The sequence below is a fragment of the Lithobates pipiens genome, unplaced genomic scaffold, assembly GCF_037356315.1.
Source record: "Lithobates pipiens isolate NorthernLeopardFrog02 unplaced genomic scaffold, aLitPip1_a1.2 Scaffold_23, whole genome shotgun sequence".
NCBI classification, from domain to species: Eukaryota; Metazoa; Chordata; class Amphibia; order Anura; family Ranidae; genus Lithobates; species Lithobates pipiens.
The window spans coordinates 10,448,369-10,475,262 of record NW_027507785.1 but is presented as its reverse complement, the minus strand read 5'-3'; positions in this window follow the sequence as shown (position 1 = coordinate 10,475,262).

Genomic DNA, 26,894 nt, shown 5'->3' with positions numbered 1-26,894 from the left:
AAAATTTGCGTGAACTTTGGAACCCTATTAAAGTCTATGGGACTCAAACGGTCAAAATCGAAAGTGCTAATTTTAAAGGCGAATATGCAAGATACTGTCCTAAAAAGTGTTTGGGGACCCGGGTTCTGCCCCAGGGGACATGTATCAATGCAAAAAAAACTTTTAAAAATAGCCGTTTTTTCAGGAGCAGTGATTTTAATAATGCTTAAAGTGAAACAATAAAAGTGTAATATTCCTTTAAATTTCGTACCTGGGGGGTGTGTATAGTATACCTGTAAAGGGGCACATGTTTCCCGTGCTTAGAACTGTCCCTGCACAAAGTGTCATTTCTGGAGGAAAAAAAAGTCATTTAAAATCACTCGCGGCTATAATGAATTGTTGGCTCCCCTTAATACAGAGCACAGTCATTGAAAGTCATTGATTAAAAAAAAAAAAAAAAATGACGTGGGGTGGGGAACTCCACGCCTTATTTTAAAAAAATGGCGTGGCGTTATCCCCAAAAAATCATACCAGACCCTTTATCTGAGCACGCAACCTGGCAGGCCGCAGGAAAAGAGGGGGGGGAAGAGAGCCCCCCCTCCTGAACCGTACCAGGCCACACGCCCTCAACATTGGGAGGATGCTTTGGGGTTCTGTGACCCCTCAAAGCACCATGTCCCCATGTTGATGGGGACAAGGGCCTCATCCCCACAACCCTGGCTTGTGGTTGTGGGGGTCTGCAGGCAGGGGGCTTATCAGAACTTTAACAAGGGGACCCCCAGGTCCCGCCCCCCCCTGTTTGAAATGGTAACGGGTACATTGTACCCCTACCATTTCACAAAGAAAGTGTAAAAAATAGTTAAAAAACACACAGACACCATTGGGATAAGTCCTTTATTAAAAAAAAAAAAAAAAAAAAAAAAGATTCCAGCGGTGGTAATCCACTCTTGGTATCCAGCGATGGCTGATCTCTTCTCCGGGGTCCAGCGATGGGTGATCTCTCCTGATGATGTCCAGCGCACGCATCCTGTCTCTACCGGAGACACCACGGGAATCCAGGCAGCCTGACAGGTCTTAGCTGAAGAGGACGGGTCACCCGTCCCCTGACCCCGCCCCCTCAAACGCAGTAATGTACGGGTGACCCCGCCCCTCTCTAATGTAATGCAGGTTTCCGTGGTGCTGGGATCTGGGGCTCCCCTTGTTAAAAGGGGCTTCCAGAATCTGATAAACCCCCCGCCTGCAGACCCCCACAACCACCGGCCAGGGTTGTGGGGATGAGGTCCTTGTCCCCATCAACATGGGGACATGGTGCTTTGAGGGGTCACAGCATCCTCCCAATGTTGAGAGCATGTGGCCTGGTACGGTTCAGGGGGGGGGGGGCGCTCTCTCGTCCCACCCTTTTTTCCTGCGGCCTGCCAGGTTGCGTGCTCGGATAAAGGGTCTGGTATGGATTTTTGGGTGGAACTCCATGCCATTTTTTTTTCAATTTGGCGTGGAGTTCCCCTTAATATCCAATATCCCCTTTGGGTCTGGTATGGATATTTTTTTTTTTTATTTGACGCAGGGTTCCCCTTAATATCCATACCAGACCTGAAGGGCCTGGTAATTGAATTTGGGGGGAACCCCACGCATTTTTTTTTTTTATCGATTACTTTCAATGACTGTTCTCTGTATTACGGGGAGCCGACAATTCATTATAGCCGCGAGTACTTTTAAATTACTTTTTTTTCCTTAAGAAATGACACTTTGCGCAGGGACAGTTCTAAGCACGGGAAACATGCGCCCCTTTTCAGGCATACTATAGACACCCCCTAGGTATGAAATTTAAAGGAATATTACACTATTATTGTTTCACTTTAAGCATTATTAAAATCACTGATACATGTCCCCTGGGGCAGGACCCAGGTCCTCAAACACTTTTTATGACAATAACTTGCATATAAGCCTTTAAAATTAGCACTTTAGATTTCTCCCATAGACTTTTTCAGGGTGTTCCGCGACTTTTCGAATTTGCCGCAAACACCCCAAATTGCTCACTGTTCGGCGAACGGGCGAACAGGCAATGTTCAAGTCGAACTCAAAGCTCATCCCTACCCATGACATGCAGTTTTACTAATACTGTCCATCCTCCTGTCCATATCCCCCTGTCATCTACAACTTTCCTCAAGGGGGCTTGGACATCCGCATATCTCCCCAACCACACCACCAGATCTGCAGCAGGAATGGACTAATTACGTACTAAAATGGTGACGTTTTTATATTATGGCTGGCGAGAGACTCCTTTGGGTGACAAACCTGCCCATCTTGGGTACTCCTTCCACCTCTGCTCATACCTCTCCCAAAAGACATCTAATCCTTCTGCCTTGACAAAGGAGAGATCATACTCATATGACCCAACTGGGCTGATAAGGGCAAAAACCTCCTCCGCTTTAAAACCCATCCCCAGAATACGGTCCACCACATCTCTCCTATTTGGGGGGGGCCTTCTCCAGTCCACCTCAATTGGACCACATTGCAGCGTTTAAAGGAGCTACCAGATGGTGTCAGATTGGCCTGACTTTCACTCACATTACTCCTAGTGACCGCAGAATAACTGGCCCTACTCACCCTTGGGACAGGTGCAGCCACCGCTGGAGCATAGGAAATAACCGCACTCCTTGCAACTTCCCGTACATCACTTTTAGTTACAGACCCCTCCTTAGATAAGGTAGAGACGACATTATTGTCAGGAACAGATGGAGCAGAGGCTTCTGACACAGAAATATTTACATTAGCCTTGGTAATTTTTATTTCATTACCAGAAAGTAAAGGGTTACCAACAGTGGAGATGTCCTTATCAGCACTCTTTACAACAAAGTCTGCACACCCTTCACTGGCTTTCTGTATACAGGATGGAGTCTCAGGCTTGCTCTCCGACGCCCTCTACTGCCCCATCCATAGGAACTATACATACATTACGTTGTATAGGCAAGTCCTGAACAAAAACAGCTTTTTCTGTCACCCAATGTTTTAAAGGTTTTAGGGGGACATCATTAACCTCTTCTTCATCCTCAGATGATCCAGACATGGCAAACTTGCGACCATGCGAAGGTGATTCCATTTCTGAAATGAACTTTAGCATACCTGCTCCCTTCACAGGCTCAGATGGATCATCTTGATCCATAGCCTCCTACTGTGGTGACAAGGGCACAGAACTTCCTTGGCCCAATGGCATACTGCCAGTCAAAGCATCTGACTGCTGATCACCCGCAGCCTGTCTGCCAGAGCTTTCTCCACTTTCTGCAGGCATACTGATACTTGGCACAGGATGCAAAGATTTTCCAGCGTGCTGGCCAGAAACACAGTCCAAGCCCGCAGAAACTTTTTTTGCATTGCACTGACCTTGGCTTCTCACACTCTGGTGATGCCTGCCCTTCACTGGCCTCTATGGTAGGGTTGCTACCTCATCCCTCAAACCCGAACACCTTTGAATTACACAGGTTCTGAGGCTAATTAAATGCAGATAGGGCACCAAGTGAGTTTAATTGCCCCCTTAATCAGCCACAGAACCTGTGTAATTAATATGTGTTTGTGTTTAAAGGGATGAGGTGGCAACCCTACTCTGTGGCCCCTCTGTGCATTGCACGGAAGCGATCATCATTGTCATGCTTTTCCTTGAAAGCTCTGCTGGTTTCTTTCAATGTGGCCACCAGAAGACTCTGCTTTTCTACTTTGGCCTCCACAGCCATTAACTCAGGCCGCATCTGTCTTCATTTGGAACTGTGAAGCCGGTCATTTTCAATTTTTTTTATGCTTGAAGTCAAACTTTAACTTCATCAGTACTACTTCTTCCTTGGCGACTCTCGCAATCCTCACACAAACCTTCTTTCTGTAGGTCGCCAGGCTTTCACCTTTAGCTGGGCTGTTTCCAAGGTCCTCAAACACTGGCATGAGAGGACCGGTACTCTGGCCATCCAGGGAATCCTCCTTCTCATGGATCAAGAGAGGAACAGACCCAGCAGGCCCTAATCCCACCCAAGCCCTTATTACTATGACTGGGCACAGAGCCAGGCAGGGCTGCTGATAGAAATCATGGGGCCCCGTACAGCCTACCTGATGGGGCCCCCTTTAGCCACATCCCTGGCCCCGCCCCTATACCGAGAGGCTAGGGTATACAGACAGCACCCCCCCCACCAATTTAACACAACTAGAGGATGATCAAATGAAATGGAATCAGTATACAGAGGTTAACTTTTTCTGAGAGATATTAAAGGAACACTCTAACCACAATGACCACTTCAGTGATTTGAAGTGATCAAAGGTGGTAGTAGTCAGTATGTGGGATGGCATATGAATATACCAAGGTGGTATAATTATTGGCTTCTAACACGGAGGGCTACACGTAGATCAAAATTTGTCCGATTACTGCTAAACTGAATATTGATGTGTGTGTACCCAGCTTTACCCAATTTCTTGCTTTAGCTGGCTTCTTCCAGCGCTGAATGGTTCCCAACAGGGCCTTTGTATGTTTTACTGACTATGGTGTCCTTTTATGAAGCAGTGAAATCTATTCACTACTTCATTCTCCGGCATTCACAGAGGAGATCTTTCTCCTCTCTATGCCAGTTTATAAAGCGGAGTAGATCGCTTCACCCTTGGAGGAGTGAAGCGATCTACAAACGCTTCTAACACTGGAGAACGGCCCCTAATACTGCAATCTCGTGAGACTTTACAAGATTACAGTACGAGAAAATCACTGATACACAGAGATGTCAATTTATTAAGCAGTGATAAATTATCACAGCTCAATACACTGACACACGGTGTGATTATTGTTAGTGAAATAAAGAGTCCCCCTACATTATATATACATGTATACACACACAGACATTATATATACACACATGTATACACACACACAGACATTATATATACATGTATACACACACAGACATTATATATACATGTATACACACACACAGACATTATATATACATGTATACACACAAACATTATATATATATACACATTATATATAAATATGACAGGGGGACATGGTTACAGTGTTGGGGAATCTGAACGAGGCATAAGGGCCGGTTCACACTGCGACGCGAGGCGAGGCGACACGGCTCGCCTCGCCTCGCTCCCGCAAGTCGCCCCCATTCAGTACTATGGAACCGTTCTGAGAGGAGCGACTCGAGTCGCTCCGACTCAGAAAAAAGGTTCCTGTACTACTTCGGGGCGACTTCGGGGGCGACTTGCATTGACTTCTATGCAGAAGTCCTCTGCAAGTCGCCGCTGAGGTCCCCGCAAGTCGCGGCGAGGTAAGTCGGAGACGCCTCGCCGCGGCTCGCAGTGTGAACCGGCCCTTAGGAAGTTAATTATCTTCCTCGTTCCTCCTCAGACCCCCCCACATTCCCTCTTCACTCCCCGATTCTCCACCTCTGAGTTGGTGAATCGGGGAGTGTGAATTCTGACACAGATCACCAGTGAAGCGCTGAGATCCCAACTTCATAAAGTGACCATTTCTGTGTCAGTCTATGAGGATTCTCAGTGTGTGGAGATAATCGGCGGGAGAACAAATTCAAACACTTCTCCCCCCCGATTATCTCTGGTTCATAAACTGTTTATGGGCTGTGATCAGCGGCGATCCTCTGGATCTCCACTGATCACTACTTCACAAACAGACACCTAAGCCCAGTTGCTCACACTTCAGCCCCCTGAGATGTGATTAGGTTTGGTGGGGGAAGAGGGCTCTGCAGCTGGCTGGAGCATGGAAACAGGTAAGTGAGTCTCACCCCCCCCTCCACGCACACACTGCAAGATTGGACTTTATTTCATTTCCTGGAGATGGGTTGTATTATATATATATACACTTTCTTTGCTGTTAAAGTGGAAGTAAACCCTCCTAAACATGTTTTGCTTAGTAGATCATACTTTTCTCAGGCAGCTGATCGCTGCCTGAGAAAGTGCACTTACTTGTGTCCTTTTCGAAAAAACCGCCGTTTAGATGTCGATGACGTCAGCCGCGCTTGCGCAGTATTGACGTGCGAATGCGGCGTATCTTGTATTGCCGCCTTTGATCTTCCTTATTCTCTGCCTACGAGGCATTCTCCTCATTGCGGCAGAGGAGAAGTCTCGCGTTGTAAAGATATCCCTGCTCTTCCTGACACTCCCCCTTACATGAAATGCTTTGTTGCCTTAGTAACGGCAACCGAGATCGAGGCTTGGTTTGGATTTGTTATGACGCTACGGTGCATGCGCGAGATTTCCTGAGGGAAATCTAACTAAGGCCGGAAATGATGTCCGCAAAGGACGTCCAAACCAGACTTTGCAATGGCGCGGGCGATACCCGGAAGGGAGCTATTTTGGAAAACGAGAAAAAAGGTATCTAGAGCGCTCGTTTTTAGGAATTACATATATAGTATGAAGGCTGATGTATAGTATAATAGCAACAGTAGAAAATTAGAATTTTTTTGGTCGGGTTTACTTCCTCTTTAATACTCAACTTTATGAATATGTTAGGAATATACTGGGACTTTTCAGGTGCTATATAAATATATTCAACATACACATATATTAAAATAATGATTTTGTGAAATGCATCTGTGTGTAGTCCCTGAAAAGTCCCATTATTTTCCTAACATATTCATGAATTTTGCTTTCACTTCCACCAGACCTGTCCTGCTGAGGTGCAGGGCAAGTTTGCAGCACAGATTTGTACAGAGGCAGAACAATGGTGATCACAGGAGAAGAATGCAATCTGTCACCTGTTATCTTGCCTTGAGGAGAGCTCCAGTGTTCTGTCCTTCCCGAGGAGGGGGAGGGGAGGCTCGGGTGCTGATAGGAATACATGGCTGCTCTTCTCTTATCCATAGATCCCTGTGTTATCTGACATCCAGGCTCCTGGGGTGATGCTCTCCTCCTCCCTCAGTCAGCCCTGTGCAGTCAGACTTTTTTTTTTTTTTTTTTATTATTCTAAATGCTGTTAAGATTGCTCGGGCCCCCCCTGCTGGCTGGGCCCGGTACAACAAGGTCAGCTGTACTGGCTTATCAGCGGCCCTGGAGCCAGGCCCAACCCTGCACCAAGTACCACCCTGGCCCCCATTCCCATCTGATCATTTTTTGATTTGCGAATAATCAACGTAACAGTGTCGCCCTGCAATGCTACATCTGCCACATCCAACCCCCCAACCACCGTCTTGGAAGGGCTAACAAATTCACCCAACCATAACTCCCTGAAAATAGCCAAAACAAAAGCCGTCCTGAACAGCTGTAATTCAAAGGAGGAAAAAAACATACAATGGGCAGCAGCCCTGACAACACTTCCAAAATACCCAGCGTCCCTAGTCACTGAGAATCAGGCCTCCCTCAATCCTTCTTTTAACCCTGCAAAGCCCTCTGTACCATAAAAGCCTTTGTGACATCCTCAGTCCCTTCCAATTTAAACAAAAAGGTAAGGCCTGCCATCTTACTGTTCACCGAAGCTACAGACTCCCCCTCTTCACAGTTCTTACCTAGAAAATACAGCAACGCATGTAGCCTGTCCTTGTCGTTGAAACAACCCCCAATGCTACTTACCAGCTCGAGCCATTCTCGCCAAACCCGCTCTTAGACCCGCCAAGTAGCATCCGCTACTGACTGCTGAACCAACGCCATTACGGTGTCAAAACGAGACCCCACAAAGGACTGGGGAATGGGACTGCAAGCTGCTCCGCCTCCGGTGCCAACTGACGGAATCTGTCCCACTGTAGGCGAGAAAGCTCATCAGCTACATCATTCTCTACCCCCGAGATATGAACAGCAAACACAAAAACATTCAATTGCAAACACAACAACACCAAATGACGCAGTAAACGGACCACAGGCAAGGAAGAAGCCGACAGGGAATTAATGGCACATACAACCCCCAGATTGTCACAGTGAAAGCAAACCCGCTAGTTCCTAAATTCCGACCCCCAAGCTCCACGTCCAGCACTATGGGAAACAATTCTAAAAACGTCAGGTTACGAATGAGACCCCAACAACTCCTCTGGCCATTTGTCTGCACACCATTGGCCATTAAAGTAAGCAGCATAACCCACTGACCCCGCCGAATCAGTGAAAAGATCCAGTTTCGCAACCAGGACCACAGGCCCCAGCCAAAAAGATCTTCCGTTGTACTGCGCCAAAAACATGTCCCACACCCGCAAGTCCTCCCGGTGTTCCCGACTAATACAAACAAAATGATGCAGAGCCTTGACCCCCCGCCGTGGTGGCTGCCAGCCACCTGCAAAACACTTGCCCCGTGGGCATAATGTGACACACAAAATTGAGTTTTCCCAACAATGACTACAACTCCCTCAGCTGCACCTTAGAACGTTGAACAACCTCGGCCACTGTCCCCCGAAGGTCTTCGAGCTTATTGCTTGGCAAATGGCACTCTATTAAATTGGTATCGATGATGATTCCCAAAAATGTCAACACCGTAGTAAGCCCCTCCGACTTATCCTGTGCCAACGGAACCCCAAAGACCTGAAAAATATGCTGTAATGTGGTTAACAAAATGAGACAGGACCGATCCCCCAGGGGGCCCATAACCAAAAAACGTCCAGGTAGTGTAAAATGGAACTAAGGCTAGACAAGACCTTCATGACCTTGATGATCAACAAAGTACTTCCCTTCGCAGTGACAACCCAACAATTGAACACTATCCGGATGATAAGGCAGTGTAAAACTTGGCTAACAGGAGGGAACTTTTAATGAGCAAAACTAGGCTGAAATGTACTAGTGACACAGGGCACAGGCAGTTATTTTCCTACAAAAATGGAAAGACTGTTGATGGTGAAAAATTGGCCATCAACAGGGCTGATTTAATGAGCTGACCTAGACTAAAATATACAAGGGACACAAGGTGCAGGCTGGGGTTTTCCTGCGAGAATTAAGAGAGACTAGATGATAAAACAGTGTAAAACTTGGCCGACAGCAGGGCAGATTGAATAAGCAAGGCTAAGCCAAAATGTACACGAAACACAGGGCACAGGCAGGTGTTTTCATGAAAGAATATAAGAGACTGCAGATTATTACGCAGTGTAGAATTGACCAGCAGCAAGATAGTTTTAGCTCTGGAGCACACCACAATACGTGCGTTCCTGCGCATTCTAGGGCGCCAAATTTTGGCAGCCAATTCCTTTGAATGAGATGCAAAACACACTGGAAAACACCTTTCCCACACCGTATTTTGGTGTTTACCGACCCTTAATCAGGGATAAGAAGCTTAACTGGAGTGTATTTTATTTTATTTTATCTATGTGGATATGTCATGAATGTAAGCTATATAACATGAGGGGGTATAACTTTTTGCACTCTCAAAAAATGTACTCATATGTTGTAAACAAAGGGTGGCCCGAAGAACAGATGTTCAGCAACAAGTGAAAGATGAGCAATTTGGGTGGGACAGCAGCTGAAAGTAACAACTGCCCTCAAAGCAACCACAAACTAAAATTAAAAGCAACAAAACGACTCAAATAGAAAGAACAACAAATAGAAATAGAGCAAAGGGACGATTGCCCAAACAGTTAGCAATCAAAATAAAAGTATAGTTTCCTAGCTGTAAAATGAAGGATGACCACAGTAAACTGAGTATGGTATGTTCATGGTAGGGAGTGGTCATAGTGTTGTGAAGAATAAGGCATGGTCATGGCGGGGAGAGGAATAAGGTATGGTTGTTGTGGCTGAGAGAGGAATGAGGTATGGTCATGGTGGAGAGATGAATGAGGTATGATCACAGTAGAGAGATGTTCGAGGCATGGTCACAGTGGAGATGAAGCATGAGGTATGATCACAGTGGAGATTAAGCATGAGGTATGGTCACAGTGGAGATGAAGAATAAGGTATGGTGAAAGTGGAGATGAAAAATAAGGTATGGTGACAGTGGAGATGAACAATGAGGTATGGTCACAGTGGAGATGAAGAATAAGGTATGGTGACAGTGGAGATGAACAATGAGGTATGGTCACAGTGGAGATGAAGAATAAGGTATGGTGACAGTGGAGATAAAGAATGAGGTATGGTCACGGTGGAGATGAAGAATGAGGCATAGTCACAGTGGAGATGAATAACGAGGTATGGTCACGGTGGAGATGAAGAATAAGGCATGGTCACAGTGGAGATGAAGAATAAGGTATGGTGAAAGTGGAGATGAAGAATAAGGTATGGTCACAGTGGAGATGAACAATGAGGTATGGTCACAGTGGAGATGAAGAATAAGGTATGGTCACAGTGGAGATGAAGAATAAGGTATGGTCACGGTGGAGATGAACAATGAGGTATGGTTACGGTGGAGATGAAGAATAAGGCATGGTCACAGTGGTGTGAAGAATGAAGTATGGCCACAGTGGAGATGAAGAATGAGGCATGGTCACAGTGGAGATGAAGAATGAGGCATGGTCACAGTGGAGATGAAGACCAAAGCATGGTCACAGTGGGAATAAAAATTAAGCATGGTCACAGTGTAGCGAAGAATAAGGCATGATTATAGTGGTGGGAAGAAATAGACATAGTCACAGTGGAGAAGAAAATGAGCTATGATCAAAATGGAGAGAAGAACAAGGCATGATCACAATGGGTAGAAGAATGGGGCATTATCAGAGTGGAGAGAAGAATAAGGCATGGTCATAGTTAGTAGAAGAAGGAGGCATAGTCACAGTGAGTTGAAGGAGGTATGGTCACAGTGGAGAAAAAAAAAGCAACATCACAATGGGTAGAATAATGAGGCATGATCATGGTGGAGAGAAGAATGAGGCATGGACAAATGGTCAAAGTGGAAAGAAGAATGACGTACGGTCACAGTGGGTAGAAGAATGAGGCATAAGCACAGAGGAGGAAAGAACAAGGCAAAATCACAGTGGATAAAAAAATGAGGCATGGTCATGGTGGAGAAAAGAATGAGGCATGGTAACAGTGGAGAGAAGAATGAGGTATTATCACAGTGGAGAGAAGAATTAAGCATGATCATGGTGGAGAGAAGAATGAGGCATGGTCGCAATGGAGAGAAAAACTAGGCATGGTCATGGTGGAGAGAATAATGAGGTATGGTCACAATAGAGAGAAGAACAAGGCATGGTCATGGTGGAGAGAAGAATAAGGCATAATCATGGTGGAGAGAAGAATGAGGCATGGTCATAGTGGAGAGAAGACTGAGGCATGGTCATGGTGGAGAGAAGAATGAGGCATGGTCACAATGGAGAGAAGAATGAGACATGGTCATTGTGGAGAGAAGAATGAGACATGGTCACGGTGGAGAGAAGAATGAGACATGGTCACATCACAATGGAGAGAAGAATGAGGCAAGGTCATAGTGGAGAGAAGAATGAGGCATGGTCACAGTGAACAGAAATGAGGCATAGTTACAATGCAGAGAAGAATGAGGCATGGTTACAGTGGAGAGAAGAACAATGCATGGTCACAGTGGACAGGAATGAGGCATGGTCATGGTGGAGAGAAGAATGAGGCAGGGTCACAACTGAGAGAAGAATGAGGCATGGTCATAGTAGAGATAAGAATGAGGCATGGTCACAGTGGACAGGAATGAGGCATGGCCATGGTGGAGAAAAGAATCAGGCGGGGTCACAGTGGACAGAAATGAGGCATGGTCATGGGGGAGAAAAGAATGAGGCAGGGTCATGGTGGGGAGAAGAATGAGGCATGGTTACGGTGGAGAGAAGAATGAAGCATTTTCACAATGGAGAGAAGAATGAGGCATGGTCACATCGGAGAGAAGAACAAGCCAATGTCACAGTGGACAGGAATGAGGCATAGTCATGGTGGAGAGAAGAATGGGGCAGGGTCACAATGGAGAAAAGAACGAGGCATGGTCATAGTGAAGAGAAGAATGAGGCATAGTCACAGCTGACATGAATGAGACATGGTCATGTTGGAGAAAATCAGGCAGAGTCACAGTGGACAGAAATGAGGCATGGTCACGATGGAGAGAAGAATGAGGCGGGGTCATGGTGGAGAGAAGTCTGAGGCATGGTCATGGTGGAGAGAAGAATGTGGCTGGGTCACGGTGGACAGGAATGAGGCATGGTCATGGTAGAGAAAAGGATCAGACAGGGTCACAGTGGACAGGAATGAGGCATGGTCATGGTGGAAAGAAGAATGAGGCAGGGTCACACTGGAGAGAAGAGCAAGGCATGGTCATGGTGGAGAGAAGAACGAGGCAGGGTCACACTGGAGAGAAGAGTAAGGCATGGTCATGGTGGAAAGAAGAATGAGGCAGGGTCACACTGGAGAGAAGAGCAAGGCATGGTCATGGTGGAGAGAAGAACGAGGCAGGGTCACAGTACTGGGTGATTAAGAAACAGATGGGCTAATCTCTTGGGATTTACAATTTGTTACATGTTAACTTTTTAAAGTTGGAAAAATATTTTTGATCCACAGATGGCCAGACTCACCTCTTTTCAAGCATTGCCAGTGGGTCCATCACTAAGGAGGATATCTAGAGGTGAATATTTGCTTTACTAGGATGGTACATAAGCCAAAGCCTCACACTGTAGATGACAGAGGCAGTGATGTGATTTGGGAATCCTTATGCAGGCCATACATGGGTCGAATTTCGAACAATTTTTTTTTTCAAAATCAGAAAATTTGTTTTTTTTGTGATCCGATGGCGCCACCATTGATTTTCGAAATTCGGCTGACCAAGCCTTCAATTTCACCTCATGTTGCTACAGAAAAGAATTTCTGTGGCCGGGAATCTTCCTTTCTCTCCGTAAATTTTCTTTTCTTATTACATTTCTCGCACGATTCTCCCATTATTGATTAGAAAATTGTTCGTTTTTCAAAAAATTTCCAACAAGTCCGATTTCTCAAATTTGATTTTCACACGAAAATCAGCTGTTGCTACAGCCCACTAATGGTGCGAAATTCATACGAAAATTCTTAGATATGTTTTTCGGAAGAAAATTCTTTAGAAATTCGAACCGTGTATGGCCGGCATTATACATTATGGATCTGTCGAGCACAATGAGTCACCCCTTAGCTTATTGGGAACTGTACCGGCAAGGTCTATCCATTAAAGTTCCCGACTTTGTTCATCCCCACTTGGGTGTTCCCAATGATGTTGCATTTTCTGTAATACAAGATAAAAACTCCTTCAGGTAGAATGGGAGGGGGGCCATTGTAATGGCTGGACAGGTGTGCAGACCTTGCAGCTCATCTCAGAGGTCTCACCATCAGGGTGCCACCACCCTACTAGTGGTTTACCAGTCTTGAACTAACCAAAGATAGAGTACTAGTTCTATGTGGAGTAACCCTTTAATGAAAACAACAATCAACAAGAAAAACCCATCTAAAGTGTTAGAGCACCCCCCCTCCCCCCTTACAAAATTGTTATCTGCAAAGGATTCCAACCTTCTGTGTCCACAATACAGCTACTTAAACCTTAAGATTGTAAGACTCCCATTTTCCGAACCTACAAATAATGCCTTATCTGCCTCCTGAGATAATCCTAACTTCTGTGTACTTCTCTAAAATGCCAACTGAATCTCACATGACTCTTGCCTTTGGAATAATGGAGGGCTACAGATGGAATAACCAGTCACTCAATGCTGGTCTTTGCCTCCTCTCTCAGGATTCAGAAATGCAATAATTGTAGAGAAGGTGACATCTTTGGGTATTGAGTAGCCGCTGGCCAATGAGAACCGACCCAGCACTGCGGGCCCCCCCCCCCCCCCAGACGTCAGAAAACCCCCCGGTACTGAATATGGTGGTCAGCAGCACTTGGTGACATAATGTAGAGGAGCCGCCTGGACTTGGTGTTGGCGGTACAGAGAGACAGATGAGGGATTTGTCCTACCAGGATTCCATCTGCGTCCCCAGGATTCCTGCCATTCTTCCCAGATCTTTGTGATAGACACCTCTAAGCAGTATAGGCAAATGGAAGACATTTTCCATACTGCAGCCCCCATGGAGAATGATAAATGAATTTACTAAAATGAAGAGTTCGTGGCTATGCTTTTACTCTAGTTACTGTGCTTTTGTTGTATTCTAGCTGAGAATATATCGCTGATTGTGCCATTGATGCTATGCTTGCTGTGCTTTCATTACACTCTTTTATTATGACGTTTACTGTGTTGTCACTATATACTCTCTCTACTACCATTACTCCAGTGCTGTCACTGTACTCATTTGGCTGTTTTTTACGGTGTGTCATCACTATACTCACTTTGCTGTCAGGTTCAGGGTCTGTACACCTGCTGTGTCCATTATGAGAGGTTCCCACCATCCCTGTGCTGAGTTCCCGGGTCTGTACACCTGCTGTGCCCATTATGAGGGGTTCCCACCATCCCTGTGCTGAGTTCCCGGGTCTGTACACCTGCTGTGCCCATTATGAGAGGTTCCCACCATCCCTGTGCTGAGTTCTCAGATCTGTACACCTGCTGTGCCCATTATGAGGGGTTCCCACCATCCCTGTGCTGAGTTCCCGGGTCTGTACACCTGCTGTGCCCATTATGAGAGGTTCCCACCATCCCTCTGCTGAGTTCCCAGGTCTGTACACCTGCTGTGCCCATTATGAGGGGTTCCCACCATCCCTGCGCTGAGGTCCCGGGTCTGTACACCGGATGTGCCCATTATGAGGGGTTCCCACCATCCCTGCGCTGAGGTCCCGGGTCTGTACACCCACTGTGCCCATTATGAGGGGTTCCCACCATCCCTGCGCTGAGTTCCCAGGTCTGTACACCGGATGTGCCCATTATGAGGGGTTCCCACCATCCCTGTGCTGAGTTCCCAGGTCTGTACACCGGATGTGCCCATTATGAGGGGTTCCCACCATCCCTGTGCTGAGTTCCCAGGTCTGTACACCGGATGTGCCCATTATGAGGGGTTCCCACCATCCCTGTGCTGAGTTCCCGGGTCTGTACACCTGCTTTGCCCATTATGAGAGGTTCCCACCATCCCTGTGCTGAGTTCCCGGGTCTGTACACCTTCTGTGCCCATTATGAGGGGTTCCCACCATCCCTGTGCTGAGTTCCTAGGTCTGTACACCTGCTGTGCTCATCCATTTAGGAGATGAAGGTTTAATGTATAATCCCGCTTTCTGGTCACTAGACTGGACCCCATGGCTCTTGAATGTTGCCTAAACTGGCCCACCCAGACCACTCTATCCCGATAGAGAACCGTAGATTAGATACACTTTACAGCTGATGAATTGTACGGAGTTCCGCTGTACTGTTTGCTCTATTAGCTGTCATCCGGTAATTCTGTCCAGGCCTGGAGGTAATGCAGATAACTTATCACCAGGATTCTTCTCTTGTACAGCAAACATGGTGGAGACTCTGTGCCGCGTCTCCATCTACGGACAGCGAGGACACCTGAGTCACCGATAAGTACATCAAATGTTTATGCAGCCGGTGTCCCCTCGTCTGATTCTCAGCCGCTCAGATGTGATGACAAACGGAGGCAATGCGGGGTCATTATCTAGAACATCGGCAAATTTTGTACTTTGTGCCCCCCTAGCACGTGGCATCCAGAGCCAAATGGTTAGAACCCCTGCCAGGTCTCGTTAAGGAGATTTGCCTTCTTTATCACATTATCATAAATACAATTAAAAAAAAAACATTTCCCAGCAAACTATTTGTATAAATTTTTATTCCAGCACTTGCAGTTTTCAACTTTCATTCTATGAATGCAGGTAAAAATCTCCTAAGTGCAGCACCCCCCTAATACTCACCTGAGTTCCCTCTCGATCCAGCGCAAGAGAGCTGAGCTTCTCCCGAGTCTCTAAAACCTCATGGTGCTGAGACAGCAGCAGGAGCCATTGGCTCCCGATACTGTCGATCACAGCCAATGAGGAGAGAGCGGGGGCAGGCCAAGTCACAGCACTGTGTTTTATAGACTCATAGAGTGGGGCTCAGGAGCAAGCACGTGCCAGTGCCCTCCCCCCCCCCAGAGCAAGCAGTTTGCTATTGGGAGGAGCACTGGCTGAAGAGGAGGAGCCAGGAGCGCTGGTGGGGGACCTGAAAAGAGGAGGATTGGGCCTACTCTGTGCAAAACCACTGAATATGACATGTTTGTTATTTTTTATTAACCCGCTTAACCACTTAAGGACCGCCTCACGCCGATATACATTGGTAGAATGGCACGGCTGGGCACAGGCACGTACCTGTACGTTGCTCTTTAAGTGCCCAGCCGTGAGTCGGGAGCGCAGTCCTAAGTTCCGTGACCCTGGCCGCGGGACCAGCTGACCCGATCGCCGCTGGTGTCCCGCGATCGGGTCACAGAGCTGAAGAACAAGGAGAGGTCTGTGTAAACAAACCTCTCCCCGTGCTTCCCTGTGTGGCTGTCACCGATCGTCTGTTCCCTTTTATAGGGAAAGATGATCAGTGACTTCACATGCCAGGCCACGCCCACTACAATAAAAAAAACACATAACGTCATACATAACCCCTACACTGCCCCCTAGTGGTTAACTCCTTCACTGCCAGTGTCATTTACACAGGAATCAGTGCATTTAAATAGCACTGATTGCTGTATAAATGACAATGGTTCCAAAAATGTGTCAAAAATGTCTGATGTGTCCGCCATAATGTCGCAGTCACAATAAAAATTGCTGATCGCCGCCATTACTAGTAAAAAAAAAAAATATTAATAAAAATGCTATAAAACTATCCCCTATTTTGTAAACGCTATAACTTTTGCGCAAACCAATCAATAATCGCTAATTGCGATCTTTTTTACCAAAAATATGTAGAAGAATACGTATCGGCCTAAAGTGAGGAAAAAAATTTTTTTTATAGATTTTTTTGGAATATTTATGATAGTAAAAAGTTAAAAATATTGCTTTTTTTTTCAAAATTGTCACTCTAATTTTCTTTATAGCGCAAAAAAGAAAGAACGCAGAGGTGATCAAATACCACCAAAAGAAAGCTAAATTTGTGGGGAAAAAAGGACGCCAATTTTGTTTGGGTGCAAAGTCGCACGACCGCGCAATTGTCAGTTAAAGCGACACAGTGCCGAGCAAAAAGGGGCCTGGACCTTTGGCTTCAAATTGGTCCGGGGCTTAAGTGGTTAAAGACCGCCCCATAACAGATATACCGCTCCTGCGGAGAATCAATGGATATACAGTATCTCACAAAAGTGAGTACACCCCTAACATTTCTGTAAATATTTTTCATTTTCATGTGACAACACTGAAGAAATGACACTTGTCTACAATGTAAAGTAGTGAGTGTACAGCTTGTATAACAGTGTAAATTTGCCGTCCCCTCAAAATAACTCAACACACAGCCATTAATGTCTAAACCGCTGGCAACAAAAGTCAGTACACCCCTAAGTGATGTCCAAAATGGGCCCAAAGTATCAATGTTTTGTGTGGCCGCCATTATTTTCCAGCACTGCCTTAACTCTCTTGGGCATGGAGGTCACCAGAGCTTCACAGGTCACCACTGGAGTCCTCTTCCCCTCCTCCATGATGACATCACAGAGCTGGTGGATGTTGGAGACCTTGCGCTCCTCCACCTTCCGTTTGAGGATGTCCCACAGATGCCCAATAGGGTTTAGGTCTGGAGACATGCTTGGCCAGTCCATCACCTTCACCCTCAGCTTCTTTAGCAAGGCAGTGGTGTTCTTGGAGGTGTGTTTGGGGTCAGGGCCGTTTTTAAGGCAGGGCAAAAGGGGCAGCTGCCCTGGGCCCTGTCATTGTTGTGGGGCCCAAAGCAGCTGTCTCATACTTGCCAACTATCCTGGTTTATATTCCCTTGTCCCTTGAGGTTTTAGTCCTGTACTGTGTCCCAATATCTTAGTGCGAAGTGCTGCTACTAATGCTGCCCAGCTCTGCCCTATTGTTATGTACAGATGACTCACCTGCAGACCCTGTGTTTACACATAAATTACTGGCATTCATATGTAAATAGTGGTGGCATTCATATGTAAATAGGAGATCTCATACCCCCCCTCGGGGAGGGGGGGGGGTGATATGTATATATGCCCCCCTAAAGTCATATCCACAGTACCCTCTAGCAACCAATCAACAAGCAGAAATCACGTGCTGTAACCTCTAGCAACTAATCAGTGAGTCGTAATGTGTGCTGAAACCTCTAGCAACCAGTCAGTGAATGGTAATACAATGTAACCTCTGGCAACCAATCGCAATAGCTACCTGATCTAATTCAGTAAACTGATTTTGAGTCTAGCTGCTATTTATTGTACGTCTCGGAGCAGGTGGAGAGCCAAACTGCATGGGGGGGGCAAGAAAAGTTTTACCCGGGGTCCAATCAATATTAAAGACAGCCCTGTTTGGGGTGGTTATCATGTTGGAATACTGCCCTGCGGTCCAGTCTCTGAAGGGAGGGGATCATGCTCTGCTTCAGTATGTCACAGTACATGTTGGCATTTATGGTTCCCTCAATAATCTGTAGCCCCCCAGTGCCGGCAGCACTCATGCAGCCCCAGACCATGACACTCCCATCAGTGCATGGTCTTGGCCATTGTGCTGCAGCTCAGTTTCAGGGTCTTGGCAATCTTCTTATAGCCTAGACCATCTTTATGTAGAGCAACAATTCTTTTTTTCAGATCCTCAGAGAGTTCTTTGCCTGGAGGTGCCATGTTGAACTTCCAGTGATCAGTATGAGAGAGTGAGAGCGATAACACCAAATTTAACACACCTGCTCCCCATTCACACCTGAGAGCGGGCTGATGGGTTTTGAGCAAAGCAGAATATTCGGCTCTAACCTCTGGCCTTCATCCCAATATACCCCACAAGACCCTTCTATGCCTAGTTCCCAGCAACTCGCAGAAGATCTTTTGCAGTGTGGTGCCTAGAGTTGGGGGTCATGGCCTGGTGGTGGGCGTCCAGTGTGGTGCGAGCATCAGCGCATTTTCCGGTTCTTTTCCTGTTGGTTTTACTGTAACATATGTGACTTGATAAGTTATCTGCATTATCGTCTCTGACACCTCAGAAAAATTCTTGAAACGCGTAAAGTCATCATTTTTGCTACATACAATTTCGTATTATCATACGTCCATCTGTATGATTCTTTTGTATGTTCTATAAGGTTTTTAATCACTGTTTACGTTTATTTCTTGCAAAATGAACAAAAAATAAAGTGTGTTTGCAAATAAATAATCTTTCTTCATAAATTTAGGCCAAAATGTATTCTGCTACATTTCTTCGGTAGAAAAAATAATCCAAATCAGTTTATATTATTTAGTCTGTAGGAAAGTCATAGAGTCCACAAACTATGGGATACAGTGCCTTGAAAAAGTATTCATACCCCTTGAAATTTTCCACATTTTGTCATGTTACAACCAAACACGTAACTGTATTTTATTGGGATTTTATGTGATAGATCAACACAAAGTGACACATAATTGTGAAGTGGAAGGAAATTGATAAATAGTTTTCATTTTTTTTACAAATAAATATGTGAAAGTGTGGGGGGGCGCCACCCGGAGTCAATACTTTGTAGAACCCCCTTTCTCTGCAATTACAGAGAGTTTTTTTGGGGGTGTCTCTACCAGCTTTGCACATCTAGAGAATGACATTTTTGCCCATTCTTCTTCTTTGCAAAATATCTCAAGCTCTGTCAGATTGGATGGAGAGCATCTGTGAACAGCAATTTTCAGGTCTTGCCACAGATTCTTAATGGGATTTAGGTCTGGACTGTGACTGGGTCATTCTAACACATGAATATGCTTTGATCTAAACCATTCCATTGTAGCTCTGGCTGGATGTTTCGGGTCGTTGTCCTGCTGGAAGGCGAACCTCCGCCCCAGTCTCAAGTCTTTTGCAGACTCTAATGCTGCGTACACACGATCAGAATTTTGCCCAGCAAAAGACCGATGAGAGCTTTTCATCGGAAAAATGCGACCGTGTGTATGCTCCATCGGAATTTAGCTGGGCGAATTCCCACCAGCAAAAATTTGAGAGCATGTTCTCAATTTTTCTAACGAAAAAACGTTCTATCGGAAATTCCGATCATGTGTACGCAATTCCGACACGCAAAAACCCACGCATGCTCAGATTCAACTACGAGTCGGAAGCTATTGGCTACTGGGTATTGAACTTCCTTTTTCTAGTCCCGTCGTACGCGTTGTACGTCACCGGGTTCTTGACGGTTGGAATTTGGTGTGACTGTGTATGCAAGACAGCTTGAGCGAAATCCCATCGGAATTCCGTTGGGAAAACCATCAGAGCTTTTTCCGACCAAATCCCGATCGCGTGTACGCAGCATTACATGTTTTCTTCTAAGATTGCCCTGGATTTGGCTCCATCCATCTACCCATCAACTCTAAGCTTTGACTAAGCACCCCATATAGTGGTCAGCTTTTCATTGATCTTGTGCCTCTGATGTCTTTGAACCAGAATAATTTTTCAACCGTCTTCAATAAAGGTGTCAACAGAGTGTGGCTGTCCAGTCTTTTCTTTAATTAATTTCTACATACAGAGCCAGCAACTGTTTCCATTAGCAGGTGGGATGCATTATGAGAGGTCTACCTAGAGCAATGTTCTTTTGTTGTTTTGAGGTTTTCTTCTAAGATTTCCCTGTATTTGGCTATATCCATCTTCCCATCAACTCTGACCAGCTTCCCTGTCCCTGCTGAAGAAAAGCATCCCCACCACATGATGCTGCCACCACCATGTTTCACGGTGGGGATGGTGTGTTCAGGGTGATGTGCAGTGTTAGTTTCCCCCCACACATAGCGTTTTGGTTTTAGGCCAAGAAGCTCAATTTTGGTCTCATCTGACCAGATCACCTTCTTCAACATGTTTGCTGTGTCCCCCACATGGCTTCTCACAAACTACAAACAGGACTTCTTATGACTTTCTCTCACCAATGTCTTTCTTCTTGTCGCTCTTCCATAAAGGGCAGATTTGTGGAGAGACGACTAATAGTTGTCCTGTGGACAGATTCTCCCCCCTGAGCTGTGGATCTCTGCAGCTCCTCCAGAGTTACCATGGACCTCTTGGCTCTTCTCTGATGAATGCTCTCCTTGCTAGACATGTGCAAAAGGAAAAAAATTTGTTTAGTTTAGCTTCGTTTTAATTCGGTAATTAATAAATTTTGTTTAGTTATAGTCATTAAATTCGTTAAATTCGTTAAATTTGTTTTCGGATTTCGTTTCGTTTTCTACTGAATTCGAAAAATTGGTCGCATTCGAAAGTATTTCAACCAAATTTGAAAATATTTCTACCAAATTCGAAATGATTTCAACATGAATCGAAATTATTTCAACCGCATTCGAAAATATTTTGCGACCCGACTTTAGGGCCATGTATCTCGGGGTCACTTGGTGCTAGAAACCCCAAATTTTGTGATGCATTGTACAGTGCTCTGTGAGATGTTCAAACTTTGGGATGATTTTTTATAACCTAACCCTGCTTTATACTTCTCCACAACTTTATCCCTGACCTGCCTGGTGTGTTCCTTGGCCTTCATGATGCCATTTGTTCACTAATGCCACGTACACACGATCGGAATTCTCGTCGGAAAAAGGTCTGATGGTTCTCCCGACGGAATTCCACTCAAAATGTGTTGCCTACACACGGTCACACCAAATTCTGACCGCCAAGAATGCGGTGACCTACAACACGTACGACAGGGACTAGAAAAAGGAAGTTCAATACCCAGCAGCCAATAGCATCCATCTCGTAGTTGAATCTGAGCATGCGTGAGTTTTTACACGTCGGAATTGCATACACGTGATCGGAATTTCCGATAGAAAGTTTTTCCGTCTGAAAAATTGAGAACGTGTTCTCAAATTTTTGCTGGCAGGAATTCGCCCAGATAAATTCCGATGGAGCATACACACAGTTGCATTTTCCAATGAAAAGCTCTCATCGGTCAATTTCTGTCCGAAATTCCAATCGTGTGTACGCGGCACTAGGTTCTTTAACAACTTGTAGACTTGTGCACAACGGAAAATTTCGTTTAGTTTCGGTTCGTTGTCATTCGTAAAATACATCATTTCGTTCTGTTATATTCGTTATGTTACGTTAATACGTTTTCGGATAATTCGTTATTATTCGTAGAGTGTCGAATTCATTCGTTCGTATTCGTTGAAATTCGCTATTTATGTATGTATAGACATTCGTGATAATGATTCGTAGTTTGGAAAGTCATTTGTTTATTGAATCTTTTAACACACACAATGACAACGTCTCTTCTCCTCGGCTCAAATACAATACAATACATCACCCTTCTAACTCAGTTCTCAGGAATGCACTTTGCCAGTAATCCATCCTCCGGCACAAAATTAATTAGCTGATTGGACTATAAGATTTACTTTGAGCTGACCTTTTGTTTCATTAGATCTTTAAAGAATTACCGAATTCATTCGAATTCATTCGTTATATTTCTTTCGTATTCGTTGTTATTCGTTATTTGTTTATTCGGACATTCGGATGCATCCGAATGTCCGAAAGATGCAAAATTCGGCTGAATTTCGATTCGTTACGAAACGAATTGCACAAGCCTATTAACAAGGGGCTTCACAGAACAGATGTATTTATACTGAAATTAAATTACAGGTGGACTCTATTTACTAATCGGCTTCTGAAGCCAATTGGTTACGCTGGATTTTAATTAGGGATTTCAGAGTAAAGGGGGCTGAATACAAATGCCCACCACGCTTTTCATATATTTATTCGTAAAAAATCTGGAAAACCATTTATCATTTTCCTTCCACTTCACAATTATGAGCCACTTTGTGTTGGTCTATCACATAAAATCCCAATAAAATACATTTATGTTTTCGGTTGTAACATGACAAGATGTGGAAAATTTCAAGGGGTGTGAATACTTTTTCAAGGCACGGTATCACCTGGATCCACCTCTGATCCAGCTCAAGGAAGTAGCTTCACATTCACTTTTGAACCTTCTCCAAAACCTCCATGTCCTTTTTCGACACTGTGGCCGTCCAACATTTCACTTAATATTCTAGATGTGGCTTTCCGCGTTGAGTCACCCAGGGCCATATGTGTCCATCATTTTACTCTTTAAACATCCCAAGGTTGTATTTGACTTTGTAGTTGCTTCTGTAGTAGCTTCTAAGCGATATCGTTAACCATAATTCGCACGTCCTTCTGCAGTCCTTCCCTCAACTAGGTTCTGCTCAATAAAGGAGGAGTACCTCTTTGATTCTGGCTGAAGGATTGCGGCGTTGAGTTCTGTTCGAGGTAATAAGAAGCTCTTCTCTTCTTCCGCCATTCTTGACATGAAGTTTCTTTTTAATCAGACGTTCGATGTGTTAGTTATGCAGAACGGAGGCGTTATTGATTGATTCTGCGGTAAGGGTAATTATCTCCTCTGCCGCTTTGATTAACCCGCTCTCTATTGTCGGGGCATGGTAGAGGGGAATCAATTCAGCGGTAATGTCATTGATTGCACAATATATGGCACTCAGTCTTCTCACCTAAACTGTGATTATTCAAGGCGGTGGGGGGCGCCAAGTGGTGGGGCTACATTATAAACATCGTAGGAAGGAAAAAATAGCTGTCAGTCAGACGTTTACTGTATATGTGAATCTGTGGAGTCGTCTGCCACCTGGGAAGAACAATAGGTTATCAACCAACAAATGCCTATACACCTTTCATTGACCACTTATGCCGCGTACACACGATCAGACTATCCGGCGGACTTAGCCCGGCAAACCAGAGTCCGCCGGACAATTCGATCGGGTGTGGTGCTCCAGCTGACTTTTTCTTCCCAAAAGTCCGGCGGAAATAAGACTGGCTTCAAAATTGTCCGCCGGACTCGGCTTTTAGCGGGCAATCCGTTCATCTGGCGGACTAAAACTGATGCTAGGGCAGCTATTGGCTACTGGCTATGAACTTCCTTATTCTACGTCATCACGTTCGAATCCGCTGGACTTTTGGAGTGATCGTGTGTGGCCAAGTCCGTTCTCTTGAAAGTCTGGCGGATCTCAGCTGGAAAGTCCGACGGACAATCCGCCAGTCTAAGTCTGCCGGATAGTCCGATCGTGTGTACGCGGCATTACTGGCCCAGCCTTGTGATGACATTTGCTTATGTAGCACCCTGCTCCCAATGGGCAGACGCTATTATTTTTTCTGTTTGAAGCTGTAGTTTGCCTCAGGCTAATGTTTCCAACCCAGTCAACCCAGTCCAGCTGGGTTGCACTGGTTCCCACTTGACCGTAGGATGTCCTTGTCACCGCCGGTAAGTGTGGAAATGCAGCAGGCTGGATGTATTGAATACCACCTCTTGCTCGTAAATAGCTCAGTGGGAGTGCCTTCCATGCGGTGCATTCTGGGAGAGGGTATTTAAGGTACCGACGCCATTTTTGGTGGTTCTTTTTCCAGGGTCCATTATGCCGACCTCATGGCCCTCCTGGCCTGGGATCTGTGTCTCATGGTTCTGCGCCTCGGGGGCCGGCTGGCCCAAGGCTATGTAACTGAGAGGGGCCTACTGATCCAGGGGTGGTCCTGTGCTGTCTCGCCTGCGGGGAGAAGCCAAGAAAACTGGAGGATCCAGAGAAGGACTTTTCTAGTAGAGGACCGAGCGCAAGGCTGGTGTCTCTGGAGGAGCCTGGAAACTCAGAGGACGCAACCCAGATCAACACCCGTAAAGTATCGCCGGGTCGGCTGAAAGAAAACTGGTACTGTAAGGTAGTTCTTCTAAACTCTCTAGATTTCTTAGTTCATTTGAAAAGTCTGTGGCAGAGACTTTGTTGAGCATCTCATCGGCTGCTAGGTCAATTGAGAGGGGCCTCTCCGATGGTTGGTGGATCCAGTCTGTGGAGCTGTTTGTCCTCTGGATCTGACCAATTACTCTAACCCGCAATTACCAGGTACCTGAACTCCCCCTTATCCTCTGACCCTCTATTGAAGGACTTTTGTGCTGAATAAATGTAAAAAAAAAGGACTAAGTGTCGGATTCAACATCATTTGGGCTGCTTTCGAATGGGACACTTGTGACGGAGAAGCGAGCAGGTGAGGTAACGGTAAGCCCAAATAAAAGCAGCAGCTCCTTCAGGGGTTAGTGCTACACTTACAAGTTAGAAAATCAACCCCCAAATATATATATATAAAATTTATTTTGTATTATTTATTTATTTTGCAGTGAAGGTAGAGAATAAAATGGTGGACATTGCAATATTTTACATCGCATTGTATTTGCCCAGCAGTTTTTCAAATGCAATTAAAAAAAAACAAAAAAACGATTTAATGAATAAAAAAAAACAAAAAAAAACAATAGTTACCCCAATTTTTTTGTGCATTGTGAAAGATGATGTTACGCCGAGTAAATAGATACCCAAAATGTCATGCCTTAACTAAACTACGGTACTTAAAAATCTCCTTAGGCTTTCAAATTGTTTTACCGGTTACCTGTTTAGAGTTACAGAGGAGTTCTAGTGCTACAATTATTGCTCTCGCTCTAATGATCGCGGCGATACCTCACATGTGTGGTTTGAACACTGTTTGTATATGCAGGTGCGACTTACAGTGGGATGGTGCGCTTAAATTTGGTTTTTATTTTTTAATTATTTTTTTAAATTTTAAATTTTTACAATTTAAATGTTTAAAATTTTTTATTTTTTATTTTTTTTATTTTTACACTGTCCCTTTTTTTTTTAATCATTTTTATTACTATTACAAGGAATGTAAACATCCCATTGTAATAGAATTAGGTATGACAGGTCCTCTTTATTGCTAAATCTGGGGATCAAAAAGACCCTTAAACCACTTGCCGACCTGCTCACGCAGATAAACTTGTGGCAGGTCGGCTCTCCTGCGCAAACTGACGTACCTGTACATCAGTCTGCAAAAGCAGGATAGCGGGCAAACGCACCCTCCACGCGCTACGGGTGGGTACCCGCAGGTCCCGCGGACTCGATGTCCACCAGCAGCTCGCGATCACGGTGAGGAGAGGAAGAACGGGGAACTGCCTATGTAAACAAGGTATTTCCCTGTTCTGCCTATTGACATGACAGAGATGTACTGTTTCCGGTGATCAGGAATAGCGATCTCTGTCATGTTTCAGTAAGCCCACCCCCCCTACAGTTAGAACAGACCCAGAGAACACACTTAACCCCTTGATCGCCCCCAGTGTTAACTGCTTCTCTGCCAGTGTCATTTATACAGTAATCAGTGCATTTTTATAGCAGTGATCAATGTAATAATGTCACTGGTCCCCAAAATGTGTCATTTGGGGGTCAGATGTGTTCGCCGCAAGGTCGCAGTCTCGCTAAAAATTGGAGATCGCCGCCATTACTAGTAAAAATAATTTAAAAAAATTAAAAGTCCCTAAATCTATCCTGTAGTTTGTAGACGCTATAACTTTTGCGTAAACCAATCAATATACGCCTATTGCGATTTTTTTTTTTTTACCAAAAATATTAAGAAAATATATCGCCCTAAACTGATGAAGAAATTAATTTTTTTTATATATTTTTTTTGGATATGTAATATAGCAGTAAAATTATAATTTTTTATTTTTTCAAAATCGTCTGTCTTTTTTTTGTTTATAGCGCAAAAAAATTTAAACCGCAGAGGTGATCAAATACCACCAAAAGAAAGCTCTATTTGTGGGGAAAAAAGGACATGAACTTTGTGTTAAAGGGTTGAGTGGCTTGGTCACATCATCGCGCCACCGAGACGTGGCGGTGGATGCCATCTTGCTTGACCGGGATTTGTTTATGAAGACATGGGCATGTTCTTTTACTTGTGCGAGTAGCTTCGTTTTTAATAAAAGTTTGTCTTAAGGTTTTTGCAACCTCGGACGACCGCGCAATTGTCAGTTAAAGCGACGCAGTGCCTTATCGCAAAAAATGCTCTGGTCGTTAAGAGGGTAAAACCTTCCGGGGCTAGAAGTGGTAAAAAGCAAAAGATAAAAGAAAACTAAATTTTTTTTTTGAGATTTTGACTTTAAGAAAAAAAAATCCTTTGTTTATGCCCGAGAACCGGAAGTGACGTCAGAGGTCGCTCCCCCCCC